This window comes from Hippocampus zosterae, chromosome 6 (genome assembly GCF_025434085.1).
Source record: "Hippocampus zosterae strain Florida chromosome 6, ASM2543408v3, whole genome shotgun sequence".
Classification (NCBI taxonomy): Eukaryota; Metazoa; Chordata; class Actinopteri; order Syngnathiformes; family Syngnathidae; genus Hippocampus; species Hippocampus zosterae.
The window spans coordinates 26,882,501-26,899,811 of record NC_067456.1 but is presented as its reverse complement, the minus strand read 5'-3'; the positions used below and the strand labels follow the sequence as shown (position 1 = coordinate 26,899,811).

The window sequence follows — 17,311 nt, the reverse complement described above, 5'->3', positions numbered from 1 at the left end:
ATGTTGGAACGCGGCGCGCGTAAATAGAAGCGGCTGGAGGTACCGGGGGCGAAGCCCGCCCCGGCCCGGAGGCCGAGTTAAAAAAAATAATAATCCCCGTTCAGTCTCAATGGCGGGGTGCGGGCCGGCCCGGCGGCGAGTGCGGCGGGCAACAGGCCTCTTGGACAGGTTGAGAGATAAAAAAATAATAATTCCCGTGTAGTCTCAATGGCGGGGTGCGGGCCGGGGAATAGGCCTCTTGGCCGGGGTGAATAGTGTTGGAACACGGCCCGCGGAAATAGTAGCGGCTGGAGGTACCGGGGGCGATGCCCGCCCCGGCCCGGCGGCCAAGTTAAAAAAAAAAATAATCCCCGTTCAGTCTCAATGGCAGGGTGCGGGCCGGCCCGGCGGCGATTGCGGCGGGCAGCAGGCCTCTTGGACAGGTTGAGAGATAAAAAAATAATAATTCCCATGCAGTCTCAATGGCGGGGTGCGGGCCGGGGAATAGGCCTCTTGGCCGGGGTGAATAGTGTTGGAACACGGCCCGCGGAAATAGTAGCGGCTGGAGGTACCGGGGGCGATGCCCGCCCCGGCCCGGCGGCCAAGTTAAAAAAATAAATAATCCCCGTTCAGTCTCAATGGCAGGGTGCGGGCCGGCCCGGCGGCGAGTGCGGCGGGCAGCAGGCCTCTTGGACAGGTTGAGAGATAAAAAAATAATAATTCCCGTTCAGTCTCAATGGCAGGGTGCGGGCCGGCCCGGCGGCGATTGCGGCGGGCAGCAGGCCTCTTGGACAGGTTGAGAGATAAAAAAATAATAATTCCCATGCAGTCTCAATGGCGGGGTGCGGGCCGGGGAATAGGCCTCTTGGCCGGGGTGAATATGTTGGAACGCGGCGCGCGTAAATAGAAGCGGCTGGAGGTACCGGGGGCGAAGCCCGCCCCGGCCCGGAGGCCGAGTTAAAAAAAATAATAATCCCCGTTCAGTCTTAATGGCGGGGTGCGGGCCGGCCCGGCGGCGAGTGCGGCGGGCAGCAGGCCTCTTGGACAGGTTGAGAGATAAAAAAATAATAATTCCCGTGCAGTCTCAATGGCGGGGTGCGGGCCGGGGAATAGGCCTCTTGGCCGGGGTGAATAGTGTTGGAACACGGCCCGCGGAAATAGTAGCGGCTGGAGGTACCGGGGGCGATGCCCGCCCCGGCCCGGCGGCCAAGTTAAAAAAATAAATAATCCCCGTTCAGTCTCAATGGCAGGGTGCGGGCCGGCCCGGCGGCGATTGCGGCGGGCAGCAGGCCTCTAGGACAGGTTGAGAGATAAAAAAATAATAATTCCCATGCAGTCTCAATGGCGGGGTGCGGGCCGGGGAATAGGCCTCTTGGCCGGGGTGAATAGTGTTGGAACACGGCCCGCGGAAATAGTAGCGGCTGGAGGTACCGGGGGCGATGCCCGCCCCGGCCCGGCGGCCAAGTTAAAAAAATAAATAATCCCCGTTCAGTCTCAATGGCAGGGTGCGGGCCGGCCCGGCGGCGAGTGCGGCGGGCAGCAGGCCTCTTGGACAGGTTGAGAGATAAAAAAATAATAATTCCCGTTCAGTCTCAATGGCAGGGTGCGGGCCGGCCCGGCGGCGATTGCGGCGGGCAGCAGGCCTCTTGGACAGGTTGAGAGATAAAAAAATAATAATTCCCATGCAGTCTCAATGGCGGGGTGCGGGCCGGGGAATAGGCCTCTTGGCCGGGGTGAATATGTTGGAACGCGGCGCGCGTAAATAGAAGCGGCTGGAGGTACCGGGGGCGAAGCCCGCCCCGGCCCGGAGGCCGAGTTAAAAAAAATAATAATCCCCGTTCAGTCTCAATGGCGGGGTGCGGGCCGGCCCGGCGGCGAGTGCGGCGGGCAGCAGGCCTCTTGGACAGGTTGAGAGATAAAAAAATAATAATTCCCGTGCAGTCTCAATGGCGGGGTGCGGGCCGGGGAATAGGCCTCTTGGCCGGGGTGAATAGTGTTGGAACACGGCCCGCGGAAATAGTAGCGGCTGGAGGTACCGGGGGCGATGCCCGCCCCGGCCCGGCGGCCAAGTTAAAAAAATAAATAATCCCCGTTCAGTCTCAATGGCAGGGTGCGGGCCGGCCCGGCGGCGATTGCGGCGGGCAGCAGGCCTCTTGGACAGGTTGAGAGATAAAAAAATAATAATTCCCGTGCAGTCTCAATGGCGGGGTGCGGGCCGGCGAATAGGCCTCTTGGCCGGGGTGAATAGTGTTGGAACACGGCCCGCGGAAATAGTAGCGGCTGGAGGTACCGGGGGCGAAGCCCGCCCCGGGCCGGCGGCCAAGTTAAAAAAATAAATAATCCCCGTTCAGTCTCAATGGCAGGGTGCGGGCCGGCCCGGCGGCGAGTGCGGCGGGCAGCAGGCCTGTTGGACAGATTGAGAGATAAAAAAATAATAATTCCCGTTCAGTATCAATGGCAGGGTGCGGGCCGGCCCGGCGGCGATTGCGGCGGGCAGCAGGCCTCTTGGACAGGTTGAGAGATAAAAAAATAATAATTCCCATGCAGTCTCAATGGCGGGGTGCGGGCCGGGGAATAGGCCTCTTGGCCGGGGTGAATATGTTGGAGCGCGCCGCGCGTAAATAGAAGCGGCTGGAGGTACCGGGGGCGAAGCCCGCCCCGGCCCGGAGGCCGAGTTAAAAAAAATAATAATCCCCGTTCAGTCTCAATGGCGGGGTGCGGGCCGGCCCGGCGGCGAGTGCGGCGGGCAGCAGGCCTCTTGGACAGGTTGAGAGATAAAAAAATAATAATTCCCGTGCAGTCTCAATGGCGGGGTGCGGGCCGGGGAATAGGCCTCTTGGCCGGGGTGAATAGTGTTGGAACACGGCCCGCGGAAATAGTAGCGGCTGGAGGTACCGGGGGCGATGCCCGCCCCTGCGGCCAAGTTAAAAAAATAAATAATCCCGTTCAGTCTCAATGGCGGGGTGCGGGCCGGCCCGGCGGCGATTGCGGCGGGCAGCAGGCCTCTTGGACAGGTTGAGAGATAAAAAAATAATAATTCCCATGCAGTCTCAATGGCGGGGTGCGGGCCGGGGAATAGGCCTCTTGGCCGGGGTGAATATGTTGGAACGCGGCGCGCGTAAATAGAAGCGGCTGGAGGTACCGGGGGCGAAGCCCGCCCCGGCCCGGAGGCCGAGTTAAAAAAAATAATAATCCCCGTTCAGTCTCAATGGCGGGGTGCGGGCCGGCCCGGCGGCGAGTGCGGCGGGCAGCAGGCCTCTTGGACAGGTTGAGAGATAAAAAAATAATAATTCCCGTGCAGTCTCAATGGCGGGGTGCGGGCCGGGGAATAGGCCTCTTGGCCGGGGTGAATAGTGTTGGAACACGGCCCGCGGAAATAGTAGCGGCTGGAGGTACCGGGGGCGATGCCCGCCCCGGCCCGGCGGCCAAGTTAAAAAAATAAATAATCCCCGTTCAGTCTCAATGGCAGGGTGCGGGCCGGCCCGGCGGCGAGTGCGGCGGGCAGCAGGCCTCTTGGACAGGTTGAGAGATAAAAAAATAATAATTCCCGTTCAGTCTCAATGGCAGGGTGCGGGCCGGCCCGGCGGCGATTGCGGCGGGCAGCAGGCCTCTTGGACAGGTTGAGAGATAAAAAAATAATAATTCCCATGCAGTCTCAATGGCGGGGTGCGGGCCGGGGAATAGGCCTCTTGGCCGGGGTGAATATGTTGGAACGCGGCGCGCGTAAATAGAAGCGGCTGGAGGTACCGGGGGCGAAGCCCGCCCCGGCCCGGAGGCCGAGTTAAAAAAAATAATAATCCCCGTTCAGTCTCAATGGCGGGGTGCGGGCCGGCCCGGCGGCGAGTGCGGCGGGCAGCAGGCCTCTTGGACAGGTTGAGAGATAAAAAAATAATAATTCCCGTGCAGTCTCAATGGCGGGGTGCGGGCCGGGGAATAGGCCTCTTGGCCGGGGTGAATAGTGTTGGAACACGGCCCGCGGAAATAGTAGCGGCTGGAGGTACCGGGGGCGATGCCCGCCCCGGCCCGGCGGCCAAGTTAAAAAAATAAATAATCCCCGTTCAGTCTCAATGGCAGGGTGCGGGCCGGCCCGGCGGCGATTGCGGCGGGCAGCAGGCCTCTTGGACAGGTTGAGAGATAAAAAAATAATAATTCCCGTGCAGTCTCAATGGCGGGGTGCGGGCCGGCGAATAGGCCTCTTGGCCGGGGTGAATAGTGTTGGAACACGGCCCGCGGAAATAGTAGCGGCTGGAGGTACCGGGGGCGAAGCCCGCCCCGGGCCGGCGGCCAAGTTAAAAAAATAAATAATCCCCGTTCAGTCTCAATGGCAGGGTGCGGGCCGGCCCGGCGGCGAGTGCGGCGGGCAGCAGGCCTCTTGGACAGATTGAGAGATAAAAAAATAATAATTCCCGTTCAGTATCAATGGCAGGGTGCGGGCCGGCCCGGCGGCGATTGCGGCGGGCAGCAGGCCTCTTGGACAGGTTGAGAGATAAAAAAATAATAATTCCCATGCAGTCTCAATGGCGGGGTGCGGGCCGGGGAATAGGCCTCTTGGCCGGGGTGAATATGTTGGAGCGCGCCGCGCGTAAATAGAAGCGGCTGGAGGTACCGGGGGCGAAGCCCGCCCCGGCCCGGAGGCCGAGTTAAAAAAAATAATAATCCCCGTTCAGTCTCAATGGCGGGGTGCGGGCCGGCCCGGCGGCGAGTGCGGCGGGCAGCAGGCCTCTTGGACAGGTTGAGAGATAAAAAAATAATAATTCCCGTGCAGTCTCAATGGCGGGGTGCGGGCCGGGGAATAGGCCTCTTGGCCGGGGTGAATAGTGTTGGAACACGGCCCGCGGAAATAGTAGCGGCTGGAGGTACCGGGGGCGATGCCCGCCCCTGCGGCCAAGTTAAAAAAATAAATAATCCCGTTCAGTCTCAATGGCGGGGTGCGGGCCGGCCCGGCGGCGATTGCGGCGGGCAGCAGGCCTCTTGGACAGGTTGAGAGATAAAAAAATAATAATTCCCATGCAGTCTCAATGGCGGGGTGCGGGCCGGGGAATAGGCCTCTTGGCCGGGGTGAATATGTTGGAACGCGGCGCGCGTAAATAGAAGCGGCTGGAGGTACCGGGGGCGAAGCCCGCCCCGGCCCGGAGGCCGAGTTAAAAAAAATAATAATCCCCGTTCAGTCTCAATGGCGGGGTGCGGGCCGGCCCGGCGGCGAGTGCGGCGGGCAGCAGGCCTCTTGGACAGGTTGAGAGATAAAAAAATAATAATTCCCGTGCAGTCTCAATGGCGGGGTGCGGGCCGGGGAATAGGCCTCTTGGCCGGGGTGAATAGTGTTGGAACACGGCCCGCGGAAATAGTAGCGGCTGGAGTCCGGCCCGGCGGACGAGTGTGGCCGGGGAAGAGGCCTCTTGGCCGGGATGAATATGTTGGAACGCGGCGCGCGTAAATAGAAGCGGCTGGAGGTACCGGGGGCGAAGCCCGCCCCGGCCCGGAGGCCGAGTTAAAAAAAATAATAATCCCCGTTCAGTCTCAATGGCGGGGTGCGGGCCGGCCCGGCGGCGTGCGGCGGGCAGCAGGCCTCTTGGACAGGTTGAGAGATAAAAAAATAATAATTCCCGTGCAGTCTCAATGGCGGGGTGCGGGCCGGGGAATAGGCCTCTTGGCCGGGGTGAATAGTGTTGGAACACGGCCCGCGGAAATAGTAGCGGCTGGAGGTACCGGGGGCGATGCCCGCCCCGGCCCGGCGGCCAAGTTAAAAAAATAAATAATCCCCGTTCAGTCTCAATGGCAGGGTGCGGGCCGGCCCGGCGGCGATTGCGGCGGGCAGCAGGCCTCTTGGACAGGTTGAGAGATAAAAAAATAATAATTCCCATGCAGTCTCAATGGCGGGGTGCGGGCCGGGGAATAGGCCTCTTGGCCGGGGTGAATAGTGTTGGAACACGGCCCGCGGAAATAGTAGCGGCTGGAGGGACCGGGGGCGATGCCCGCCCCGGCCCGGCGGCCAAGTTAAAAAAATAAATAATCCCCGTTCAGTCTCAATGGCAGGGTGCGGGCCGGCCCGGCGGCGAGTGCGGCGGGCAGCAGGCCTTTTGGACAGGTTGAGAGATAAAAAAAATAATAATTCCCGTTCAGTCTCAATGGCAGGGTGCGGGCCGGCCCGGCGGCGATTGCGGCGGGCAGCAGGCCTCTTGGACAGGTTGAGAGATAAAAAAATAATAATTCCCATGCAGTCTGAATGGCGGGGTGCGGGCCGGGGAATAGGCCTCTTGGCCGGGGTGAATATGTTGGAACGCGGCGCGCGTAAATAGAAGCGGCTGGAGGTACCGGGGGCGAAGCACGCCCCGGCCCGGAGGCCGAGTTAAAAAAATAATAATCCCCGTTCAGTCTTAATGGCGGGGTGCGGGCCGGCCCGGCGGCGAGTGCGGCGGGCAGCAGGCCTCTTGGACAGGTTGAGAGATAAAAAAAATAATAATTCCCGTGCAGTCTCAATGGCGGGGTGCGGGCCGGGGAATAGGCCTCTTGGCCGGGGTGAATAGTGTTGGAACACGGCCCGCGGAAATAGTAGCGGCTGGAGGGACCGGGGGCGATGCCCGCCCCGGCCCGGCGGCCAAGTTAAAAAAATAAATAATCCCCGTTCAGTCTCAATGGCAGGGTGCGGGCCGGCCCGGCGGCGAGTGCGGCGGGCAGCAGGCCTCTTGGACAGGTTGAGAGATAAAAAAATAATAATTCCCGTTCAGTCTCAATGGCAGGGTGCGGGCCGGCCCGGCGGCGATTGCGGCGGGCAGCAGGCCTCTTGGACAGGTTGAGAGATAAAAAAATAATAATTCCCGTGCAGTCTCAATGGCGGGGTGCGGGCCGGGGAATAGGCCTCTTGGCCGGGGTGAATAGTGTTGGAACACGGCCCGCGGAAATAGTAGCGGCTGGAGGTACCGGGGGCGATGCCCGCCCCGGCCCGGCGGCCAAGTTAAAAAAATAAATAATCCCGTTCAGTCTCAATGGCAGGGTGCGGGCCGGCCCGGCGGCGATTGCGGCGGGCAGCAGGCCTCTTGGACAGGTTGAGAGATAAAAAAATAATAATTCCCATGCAGTCTCAATGGCGGGGTGCGGGCCGGGGAATAGGCCTCTTGGCCGGGGTGAATATGTTGGAACGCGGCGCGCGTAAATAGAAGCGGCTGGAAGTACCGGGGGCGAAGCCCGCCCCGGCCCGGAGGCCGAGTTAAAAAAAATAATAAGCCCCGTTCAGTCTCAATGGCGGGGTGCGGGCCGGCCCGGCGGCGAGTGCGGCGGGCAGCAGGCCTCTTGGACAGGTTGAGAGATAAAAAAATAATAATTCCCATGCAGTCTCAATGGCGGGGTGCGGGCCGGGGAATAGGCCTCTTGGCCGGGGTGAATATGTTGGAACGCGGCGCGCGTAAATAGAAGCGGCTGGAGGTACCGGGGGCGAAGCCCGCCCCGGCCCGGAGGCCGAGTTAAAAAAATAATAATCCCCGTTCAGTATTAATGGCGGGGTGCGGGCCGGCCCGGCGGCGAGTGCGGCGGGCAGCAGGCCTCTTGGACAGGTTGAGAGATAAAAAAATAATAATTCCCGTGCAGTCTCAATGGCGGGGTGCGGGCCGGGGAATAGGCCTCTTGGCCGGGGTGAATAGTGTTGGAACACGGCCCGCGGAAATAGTAGCGGCTGGAGGTACCGGGGGTGATGCCCGCCCCGGGCCGGCGGCCAAGTTAAAAAAATAAATAATCCCCGTTCAGTCTCAATGGCAGGGTGCGGGCCGGCCCGGCGGCGATTGCGGCGGGCAGCAGGCCTCTTGGACAGGTTGAGAGATAAAAAAATAATAATTCCCGTGCAGTCTCAATGGCGGGGTGCGGGCCGGGGAATAGGCCTCTTGGCCGGGGTGAATAGTGTTGGAACACGGCCCGCGGAAATAGTAGCGGCTGGAGGTACCGGGGGCGATGCCCGCCCCGGGCCGGCGGCCAAGTTAAAAAAATAAATAATCCCCGTTCAGTCTCAATGGCAGGGTGCGGGCCGGCCCGGCGGCGAGTGCGGCGGGCAGCAGGCCTCTTGGACAGGTTGAGAGATAAAAAAATAATAATTCCCGTTCAGTCTCAATGGCAGGGTGCGGGCCGGCCCGGCGGCGATTGCGGCGGGCAGCAGGCCTCTTGGACAGGTTGAGAGATAAAAAAATAATAATTCCCATGCAGTCTCAATGGCGGGGTGCGGGCCGGGGAATAGGCCTCTTGGCCGGGGTGAATATGTTGGAACGCGGCGCGCGTAAATAGAAGCGGCTGGAGGTACCGGGGGCGAAGCCCGCCCCGGCCCGGAGGCCGAGTTAAAAAAAATAATAATCCCCGTTCAGTCTCAATGGCGGGGTGCGGGCCGGCCCGGCGGCGAGTGCGGCGGGCAGCAGGCCTCTTGGACAGGTTGAGAGATAAAAAAATAATAATTCCCGTGCAGTCTCAATGGCGGGGTGCGGGCCGGGGAATAGGCCTCTTGGCCGGGGTGAATAGTGTTGGAACACGGCCCGCGGAAATAGTAGCGGCTGGAGGTACCGGGGGCGATGCCCGCCCCGGCCCGGCGGCCAAGTTAAAAAAATAAATAATCCCCGTTCAGTCTCAATGGCAGGGTGCGGGCCGGCCCGGCGGCGATTGCGGCGGGCAGCAGGCCTCTTGGACAGGTTGAGAGATAAAAAAATAATAATTCCCATGCAGTCTCAATGGCGGGGTGCGGGCCGGGGAATAGGAATCTTGGCCGGGGTGAATAGTGTTGGAACACGGCCCGCGGAAATAGTAGCGGCTGGAGGGACCGGGGGCGATGCCCGCCCCGGCCCGGCGGCCAAGTTAAAAAAATAAATAATCCCCGTTCAGTCTCAATGGCAGGGTGCGGGCCGGCCCGGCGGCGAGTGCGGCGGGCAGCAGGCCTCTTGGACAGGTTGAGAGATAAAAAAATAATAATTCCCGTTCAGTCTCAATGGCAGGGTGCGGGCCGGCCCGGCGGCGATTGCGGCGGGCAGCAGGCCTCTTGGACAGGTTGAGAGATAAAAAAATAATAATTCCCATGCAGTCTCAATGGCGGGGTGCGGGCCGGGGAATAGGCCTCTTGGCCGGGGTGAATATGTTGGAACGCGGCGCGCGTAAATAGAAGCGGCTGGAGGTACCGGGGGCGAAGCACGCCCCGGCCCGGAGGCCGAGTTAAAAAAATAATAATCCCCGTTCAGTCTTAATGGCGGGGTGCGGGCCGGCCCGGCGGCGAGTGCGGCGGGCAGCAGGCCTCTTGGACAGGTTGAGAGATAAAAAAATAATAATTCCCGTGCAGTCTCAATGGCGGGGTGCGGGCCGGGGAATAGGCCTCTTGGCCGGGGTGAATAGTGTTGGAACACGGCCCGCGGAAATAGTAGCGGCTGGAGGTACCGGGGGCGATGCCCGCCCCGGGCCGGCGGCCAAGTTAAAAAAATAAATAATCCCCGTTCAGTCTCAATGGCAGGGTGCGGGCCGGCCCGGCGGCGATTGCGGCGGGCAGCAGGCCTCTTGGACAGGTTGAGAGATAAAAAAATAATAATTCCCGTGCAGTCTCAATGGCGGGGTGCGGGCCGGGGAATAGGCCTCTTGGCCGGGGTGAATAGTGTTGGAACACGGCCCGCGGAAATAGTAGCGGCTGGAGGTACCGGGGGCGATGCCCGCCCCGGGCCGGCGGCCAAGTTAAAAAAATAAATAATCCCCGTTCAGTCTCAATGGCAGGGTGCGGGCCGGCCCGGCGGCGAGTGCGGCGGGCAGCAGGACTCTTGGACAGGTTGAGAGATAAAAAAATAATAATTCCCGTTCAGTCTCAATGGCAGGGTGCGGGCCGGCCCGGCGGCGATTGCGGCGGGCAGCAGGCCTCTTGGACAGGTTGAGAGATAAAAAAATAATAATTCCCATGCAGTCTCAATGGCGGGGTGCGGGCCGGGGAATAGGCCTCTTGGCCGGGGTGAATATGTTGGAAAGCGGCGCGCGTAAATAGAAGCGGCTGGAGGTACCGGGGGCGAAGCCCGCCCCGGCCCGGAGGCCGAGTTAAAAAAAATAATAATCCCCGTTCAGTCTCAATGGCGGGGTGCGGGCCGGCCCGGCGGCGAGTGCGGCGGGCAGCAGGCCTCTTGGACAGGTTGAGAGATAAAAAAATAATAATTCCCGTGCAGTCTCAATGGCGGGGTGCGGGCCGGGGAATAGGCCTCTTGGCCGGGGTGAATAGTGTTGGAACACGGCCCGCGGAAATAGTAGCGGCTGGAGGTACCGGGGGCGATGCCCGCCCCGGCCCGGCGGCCAAGTTAAAAAAATAAATAATCCCCGTTCAGTCTCAATGGCAGGGTGCGGGCCGGCCCGGCGGCGATTGCGGCGGGCAGCAGGCCTCTTGGACAGGTTGAGAGATAAAAAAATAATAATTCCCATGCAGTCTCAATGGCGGGGTGCGGGCCGGGGAATAGGCCTCTTGGCCGGGGTGAATAGTGTTGGAACACGGCCCGCGGAAATAGTAGCGGCTGGAGGTACCGGGGGCGATGCCCGCCCCGGCCCGGCGGCCAAGTTAAAAAAATAAATAATCCCCGTTCAGTCTCAATGGCAGGGTGCGGGCCGGCCCGGCGGCGATTGCGGCGGGCAGCAGGCCTCTTGGACAGGTTGAGAGATATAAAAATAATAATTCCCGTGCAGTCTCAATGGCGGGGTGCGGGCCGGCCCGGCGGACGAGTGTGGCCGGGGAAGAGGCCTCTTGGCCGGGGTGAATATGTTGGAACGCGGCCCGCGGAAATAGTAGCGGCTGGAGTTACCGGCGGCGATGCCCGCCCCGGGCCGGCAGCCAAGTTAAAAAAATAAATAATCCCCGTTCAGTCTCAATGGCAGGGTGCGGGCCGGCCCGGCGGCGATTGCGGCGGGCAGCAGGCCTCTTGGACAGGTTGAGAGATAAAAAAATAATAATTCCCATGCAGTCTCAATGGCGGGGTGCGGGCCGGGGAATAGGCCTCTTGGCCGGGGTGAATAGTGTTGGAACACGGCCCGCGGAAATAGTAGCGGCTGGAGGTACCGGGGGCGATGCCCGCCCCGGGCCGGCGGCCAAGTTAAAAAAATAAATAATCCCGTTCAGTCTCAATGGCAGGGTGCGGGCCGGCCCGGCGGCGATTGCGGCGGGCAGCAGGCCTCTTGGACAGGTTGAGAGATAAAAAAATAATAATCCCCGTGCAGTCTCAATGGCGGGGTGCGGGCCGGCCAGGCGGCGAGTGCGGCGGGCAGCAGGCCTTTTGGACAGGCTGAGAGATAAAAAAATAATAATTCCCGTGCAGTCTCAATGGCGGGGTGCGGGCCTGCCCGGCGGCGAGTGCGGCGGGCAGCAGGCCTCTTGGACAGGTTGAGAGATAAAAAAATAATAATTCCCATGCAGTCTCAATGGCAGGGTGCGGGCCGGCCCGGCGGCGATTGCGGCGGGCAGCAGGCCTCTTGGACAGGTTGAGAGATAAAAAAATAATAATTCCCATGCAGTCTCAATGGCGGGGTGCGGGCCGGGGAATAGGCCTCTTGGCCGGGGTGAATATGTTGGAACGCGGCGCGCGTAAATAGAAGCGGCTGGAGGTACCGGGGGCGAAGCCCGCCCCGGCCCGGAGGCCGAGTTAAAAAAAATAATAATCCCCGTTCAGTCTCAATGGCGGGGTGCGGGCCGGCCCGGCGGCGAGTGCGGCGGACAGCAGGCCTCTTGGACAGGTTGAGAGATAAAAAAATAATAATTCCCGTGCAGTCTCAATGGCGGGGTGCGGGCCGGGGAATAGGCCTCTTGGCCGGGGTGAATAGTGTTGGAACACGGCCCGCGGAAATAGTAGCGGCTGGAGGTACCGGGGGCGATGCCCGCCCCGGCCCGGCGGCCAAGTTAAAAAAATAAATAATCCCCGTTCAGTCTCAATGGCAGGGTGCGAGCCGGCCCGGCGGCGATTGCGGCGGGCAGCAGGCCTCTTGGACAGGTTGAGAGATAAAAAAATAATAATTCCCATGCAGTCTCAATGGCGGGGTGCGGGCCGGGGAATAGGCCTCTTGGCCGGGGTGAATAGTGTTGGAACACGGCCCGCGGAAATAGTAGCGGCTGGAGGTACCGGGGGCGATGCCCGCCCCGGCCCGGCGGCCAAGTTAAAAAAATAAATAATCCCCGTTCAGTCTCAATGGCAGGGTGCGGGCCGGCCCGGCGGCGATTGCGGCGGGCAGCAGGCCTCTTGGACAGGTTGAGAGATATAAAAATAATAATTCCCGTGCAGTCTCAATGGCGGGGTGCGGGCCGGCCCGGCGGACGAGTGTGGCCGGGGAAGAGGCCTCTTGGCCGGGGTGAATATGTTGGAACGCGGCCCGCGGAAATAGTAGCGGCTGGAGTTACCGGCGGCGATGCCCGCCCCGGGCCGGCAGCCAAGTTAAAAAAATAAATAATCCCCGTTCAGTCTCAATGGCAGGGTGCGGGCCGGCCCGGCGGCGATTGCGGCGGGCAGCAGGCCTCTTGGACAGGTTGAGAGATAAAAAAATAATAATCCCCGTGCAGTCTCAATGGCGGGGTGCGGGCCGGCCAGGCGGCGAGTGCGGCGGGCAGCAGGCCTTTTGGACAGGCTGAGAGATAAAAAAATAATAATTCCCGTGCAGTCTCAATGGCGGGGTGCGGGCCTGCCCGGCGGCGAGTGCGGCGGGCAGCAGGCCTCTTGGACAGGTTGAGAGATAAAAAAATAATAATTCCCATGCAGTCTCAATGGCAGGGTGCCGGCCGGCCCGGTGGCCGAGTGTGGCCGGGGAAGAGGCCTCTTGGCCGGGGTTAATAGTGTTGGAACGCGGCCCGCGGAAATAGTAGCGGCTGGAGGTACCGGGGGCGAAGCCCGCCGCGGCCCGGCGGCCGAGTTAAAAAAAATAATAATCCCCGTTCAGTCTCAATGGCGGGGTGCGGGCCGGCCCGGCGGTGATTGCGGCGGGCAGCAGGCCTCTTGGACAGGTTGAGAGATAAAAAAATAATAATTCCCATGCAGTCTCAATGGCGGGGTGCGGGCCGGCCCGGCGGCGAGTGCGGCGGGCAGCAGGCCTCTTGGACAGGTTGAGAGATAAAAAAATAATAATTCCCGTGCAGTCTCAATGGAGGGGTGCGGGCCTGCCCGGCGGCGAGTGCGGCGGGCAGCCGGCCTCTTGGACAGGTTGAGAGATAAAAAAATAATAATTCCCGTGCAGTCTCAATGGCGGGGTGCGGGCCGGGGAATAGGCCTCTTGGCCGGGGTGAATAGTGTTGGAACGCGGCCCGCGGAAATAGTAGCGGCTGGAGGTACCGGGGGCGATGCCCGCCCCGGCCCGGCGGCCAAGTTAAAAAAATAAATAATCCCCGTTCAGTCTCAATGGCAGGGTGCGGGCCGGCCCGGCGGCGATTGCGGCGGGCAGCAGGCCTCTTGGACAGGTTGAGAGATAAAAAAATAATAATTCCCATGCAGTCTCAATGGCGGGGTGCGGGCCGGGGAATAGGCCTCTTGGCCGGGGTGAATAGTGTTGGAACACGGCCCGCGGAAATAGTAGCGGCTGGAGGTACCGGGGGCGATGCCCGCCCCGGCCCGGCGGCCAAGTTAAAAAAATAAATAATCCCCGTTCAGTCTCAATGGCAGGGTGCGGGCCGGCCCGGCAGCGATTGCGGCGGGCAGCAGGCCTCTTGGACAGGTTGAGAGATAAAAAAATAATAATTCCCATGCAGAGTCAATGGCGGGGTGCGGGCCGGCCCGGCGGCGAGTGCGGCGGGCAGCAGGCCTCTTGGACAGTTTGAGAGATAAAAAAAATAATAATTCCCGTGCAGTCTCAATGGCGGGGTGCGGGCCGGCCCGGCGGACGAGTGTGGCCGGGGAAGAGGCCTCTTGGCCGGGGTGAATAGTGTTGGAACGCGGCCCGCGGAAATAGTAGCGGCTGGAGGTACCGGGGGCGATGCCCGCCCCGGCCCGGCGGCCAAGTTAAAAAAATAAATAATCCCCGTTCAGTCTCAAATGCAGGGTGCGGGCCGGCCCGGTGGCCGAGTGTGGCTGGGGAAGAGGCCTCTTGGCCGGGGTTAATAGTGTTGGAACGCGTCCCGCGGAAATAGTAGCGGCTGGAGGTACCGGGGGCGATGCCCGCCCCCGCCCGGCGGCCGAGTTAAAAAAATAATAATCCCCGTTCAGTCTCAATGGCGGGGTGCGGGCCGGCCCGGCGGCGAGTGCGGCGGGCAGCAGGCCTCTTGGACAGTTTGAGAGATAAAAAAAATAATAATTCCCGTGCAGTCTCAATGGCGGGGTGCGGGCCGGCCCGGCGGACGAGTGTGGCCGGGGAAGAGGCCTCTTGGCCGGGGTGAATAGTGTTGGAACGCGGCCCGCGGAAATAGTAGCGGCTGGAGGTACCGGGGGCAATGCCCGCCCCGGCCCGGCGGCCAAGTTAAAAAAATAAATAATCCCCGTTCAGTCTCAAATGCAGGGTGCGGGCCGGCCCGGTGGCCGAGTGTGGCTGGGGAAGAGGCCTCTTGGCCGGGGTTAATAGTGTTGGAACGCGTCCCGCGGAAATAGTAGCGGCTGGAGGTACCGGGGGCGATGCCCGCCCCCGCCCGGCGGCCGAGTTAAAAAAATAATAATCCCCGTTCAGTCTCAATGGCGGGGTGCGGGCCGGCCCGGCGGCGATTGCGGCGGGCAGCAGGTCACGTTGATTTGACAGATCAACGTCTCTTTGGAATAAAATTAATGTCCAACAGAGGGAGCCGTCTGCACGGGGATCGGTCATGATAGCACTTGGACATGAAGCAGCTTGGGATTTCCGCCTGCTGGATGCCTTTGCACCTCCACTGGAAAAGCCCACTTTTGCAACAAACATCAAATACCGCATCTGCGTGCTCGCAGAGGACCGTATGCGAGCCTGACAGGCTGCGCGCTCCAACCACCACGGGAGCGGGCCCCTCCTTCGTGCTCTCGGGAGGAGGTCATTAAATGAAAAAAAAAATCACCCCACTACTCCATCCCCGACCCGCAAGTGCCTTGTCTGCTATAAAGGGGACAATTTTCACGTTTTCCCTCGCTTACGGCCATACTACCCTGAGAACGCCCGATCTCGTCCGATCTCGGAAGCTAAGCAGGGTCGGGCCTGGTTAGTACTTGGATGGGAGACCGCCTGGGAATACCAGGTGCTGTAAGCTTTTGCACCCACCTCCAATTCTCAACACGATTCACTGCTCTTTCCAAAAATTTTGGCATTCATTCGTCATTCAACTTTCACTTATCCTGTGGTTTGAAATCGTTTCCTTCACGTTGATTTGACAGATCAACGTCTCTTTGGAATAAAATTAATGTCCAAAAGAGGGAGCCGTCTGCACGGGGATCGGTCATGATAGCACTTGGACATGAAGCAGCTTGGGATTTCCGCCTGCTGGATGCCTTTGCACCTCCACTGGAAAAGCCCACTTTTGCAACAAACATCAAATACCGCATCTGCGTGCTCGCAGAGGACCGTATGCGAGCCTGACAGGCTGCGCGCTCCAACCACCACGGGAGCGGGCCCCTCCTTCGTGCTCTCGGGAGGAGGTCATTAAATGAAAAAAAAAATCACCCCACTACTCCATCCCCGACCCGCAAGTGCCTTGTCTGCTATAAAGGGGACAATTTTCACGTTTTCCCTCGCTTACGGCCATACTACCCTGAGAACGCCCGATCTCGTCCGATCTCGGAAGCTAAGCAGGGTCGGGCCTGGTTAGTACTTGGATGGGAGACCGCCTGGGAATACCAGGTGCTGTAAGCTTTTGCACCCACCTCCAATTCTCAACACGATTCACTGCTCTTTCCAAAAATTTTGGCATTCATTCGTCATTCAACTTTCACTTATCCTGTGGTTTGAAATCGTTTCCTTCACGTTGATTTGACAGATCAACGTCTCTTTGGAATAAAATTAATGTCCAAAAGAGGGAGCCGTCTGCACGGGGATCGGTCATGATAGCACTTGGACATGAAGCAGCTTGGGATTTCCGCCTGCTGGATGCCTTTGCACCTCCACTGGAAAAGCCCACTTTTGCAACAAACATCAAATACCGCATCTGCGTGCTCGCAGAGGACTGTATGCGAGCCTGACAGGCTGCGCGCTCCAACCACCACGGGAGCGGGCCCCTCCTTCGTGCTCTCGGGAGGAGGTCATTAAATGAAAAAAAAAATCACCCCACTACTCCATCCCCGACCCGCAAGTGCCTTGTCTGCTATAAAGGGGACAATTTTCACGTTTTCCCTCGCTTACGGCCATACTACCCTGAGAACGCCCGATCTCGTCCGATCTCGGAAGCTAAGCAGGGTCGGGCCTGGTTAGTACTTGGATGGGAGACCGCCTGGGAATACCAGGTGCTGTAAGCTTTTGCACCCACCTCCAATTCTCAACACGATTCACTGCTCTTTCCAAAAATTTTGGCATTCATTCGTCATTCAACTTTCACTTATCCTGTGGTTTGAAATCGTTTCCTTCACGTTGATTTGACAGATCAACGTCTCTTTGGAATAAAATTAATGTCCAAAAGAGGGAGCCGTCTGCACGGGGATCGGTCATGATAGCACTTGGACATGAAGCAGCTTGGGATTTCCGCCTGCTGGATGCCTTTGCACCTCCACTGGAAAAGCCCACTTTTGCAACAAACATCAAATACCGCATCTGCGTGCTCGCAGAGGACTGTATGCGAGCCTGACAGGCTGCGCGCTCCAACCACCACGGGAGCGGGCCCCTCCTTCGTGCTCTCGGGAGGAGGTCATTAAATGAAAAAAAAATCACCCCACTACTCCATCCCCGACCCGCAGGTGCCTTGTCTGCTATAAAGGGGACAATTTTCACGTTTTCCCTCGCTTACGGCCATACTACCCTGAGAACGCCCGATCTCGTCCGATCTCGGAAGCTAAGCAGGGTCGGGCCTGGTTAGTACTTGGATGGGAGACCGCCTGGGAATACCAGGTGCTGTAAGCTTTTGCACCCACCTCCAATTCTCAACACGATTCACTGCTCTTTCCAAAAATTTTGGCATTCATTCGTCATTCAACTTTCACTTATCCTGTGGTTTGAAATCGTTTCCTTCACGTTGATTTGACAGATCAACGTCTCTTTGGAATAAAATTAATGTCCAACAGAGGGAGCCGTCTGCACGGGGATCGGTCATGATAGCACTTGGACATGAAACAGCTTGGGATTTCCGCCTGCTGGATGCCTTTGCACCTCCACTGGAAAAGCCCACTTTTGCAACAAACATCAAATACCGCATCTGCGTGCTCGCAGAGGACCGTATGCGAGCCTGACAGGCTGCGCACTCAAACCACCACGGGAGCGGGTCCCTCCTTTGTGCACTCCAGAGGAG

At 59.5% G+C, this 17,311-nt stretch overlaps 4 non-coding genes across 4 annotated transcripts; all 4 read left to right on the top strand.

The window, feature by feature from the left end:
* Positions 1-15,011: 15,011 nt before the first annotated feature.
* Positions 15,012-15,130, top strand: LOC127602942 (5S ribosomal RNA). The gene has a single exon (XR_007962973.1). It is a non-coding gene; the product is annotated as a 5S ribosomal RNA (ribosomal RNA).
* A 480-nt stretch (positions 15,131-15,610) lies between these two features.
* Positions 15,611-15,729, top strand: LOC127602941 (5S ribosomal RNA). The gene has a single exon (XR_007962972.1). It is a non-coding gene; the product is annotated as a 5S ribosomal RNA (ribosomal RNA).
* A 480-nt stretch (positions 15,730-16,209) lies between these two features.
* On the top strand, positions 16,210-16,328 carry LOC127602940 (5S ribosomal RNA). The gene has a single exon (XR_007962971.1). It is a non-coding gene; the product is annotated as a 5S ribosomal RNA (ribosomal RNA).
* Positions 16,329-16,807: 479 nt separating this feature from the next.
* LOC127602939 (5S ribosomal RNA) lies at positions 16,808-16,926 on the top strand. The gene has a single exon (XR_007962970.1). It is a non-coding gene; the product is annotated as a 5S ribosomal RNA (ribosomal RNA).
* The last annotated feature ends 385 nt before the right edge of the window (positions 16,927-17,311 follow it).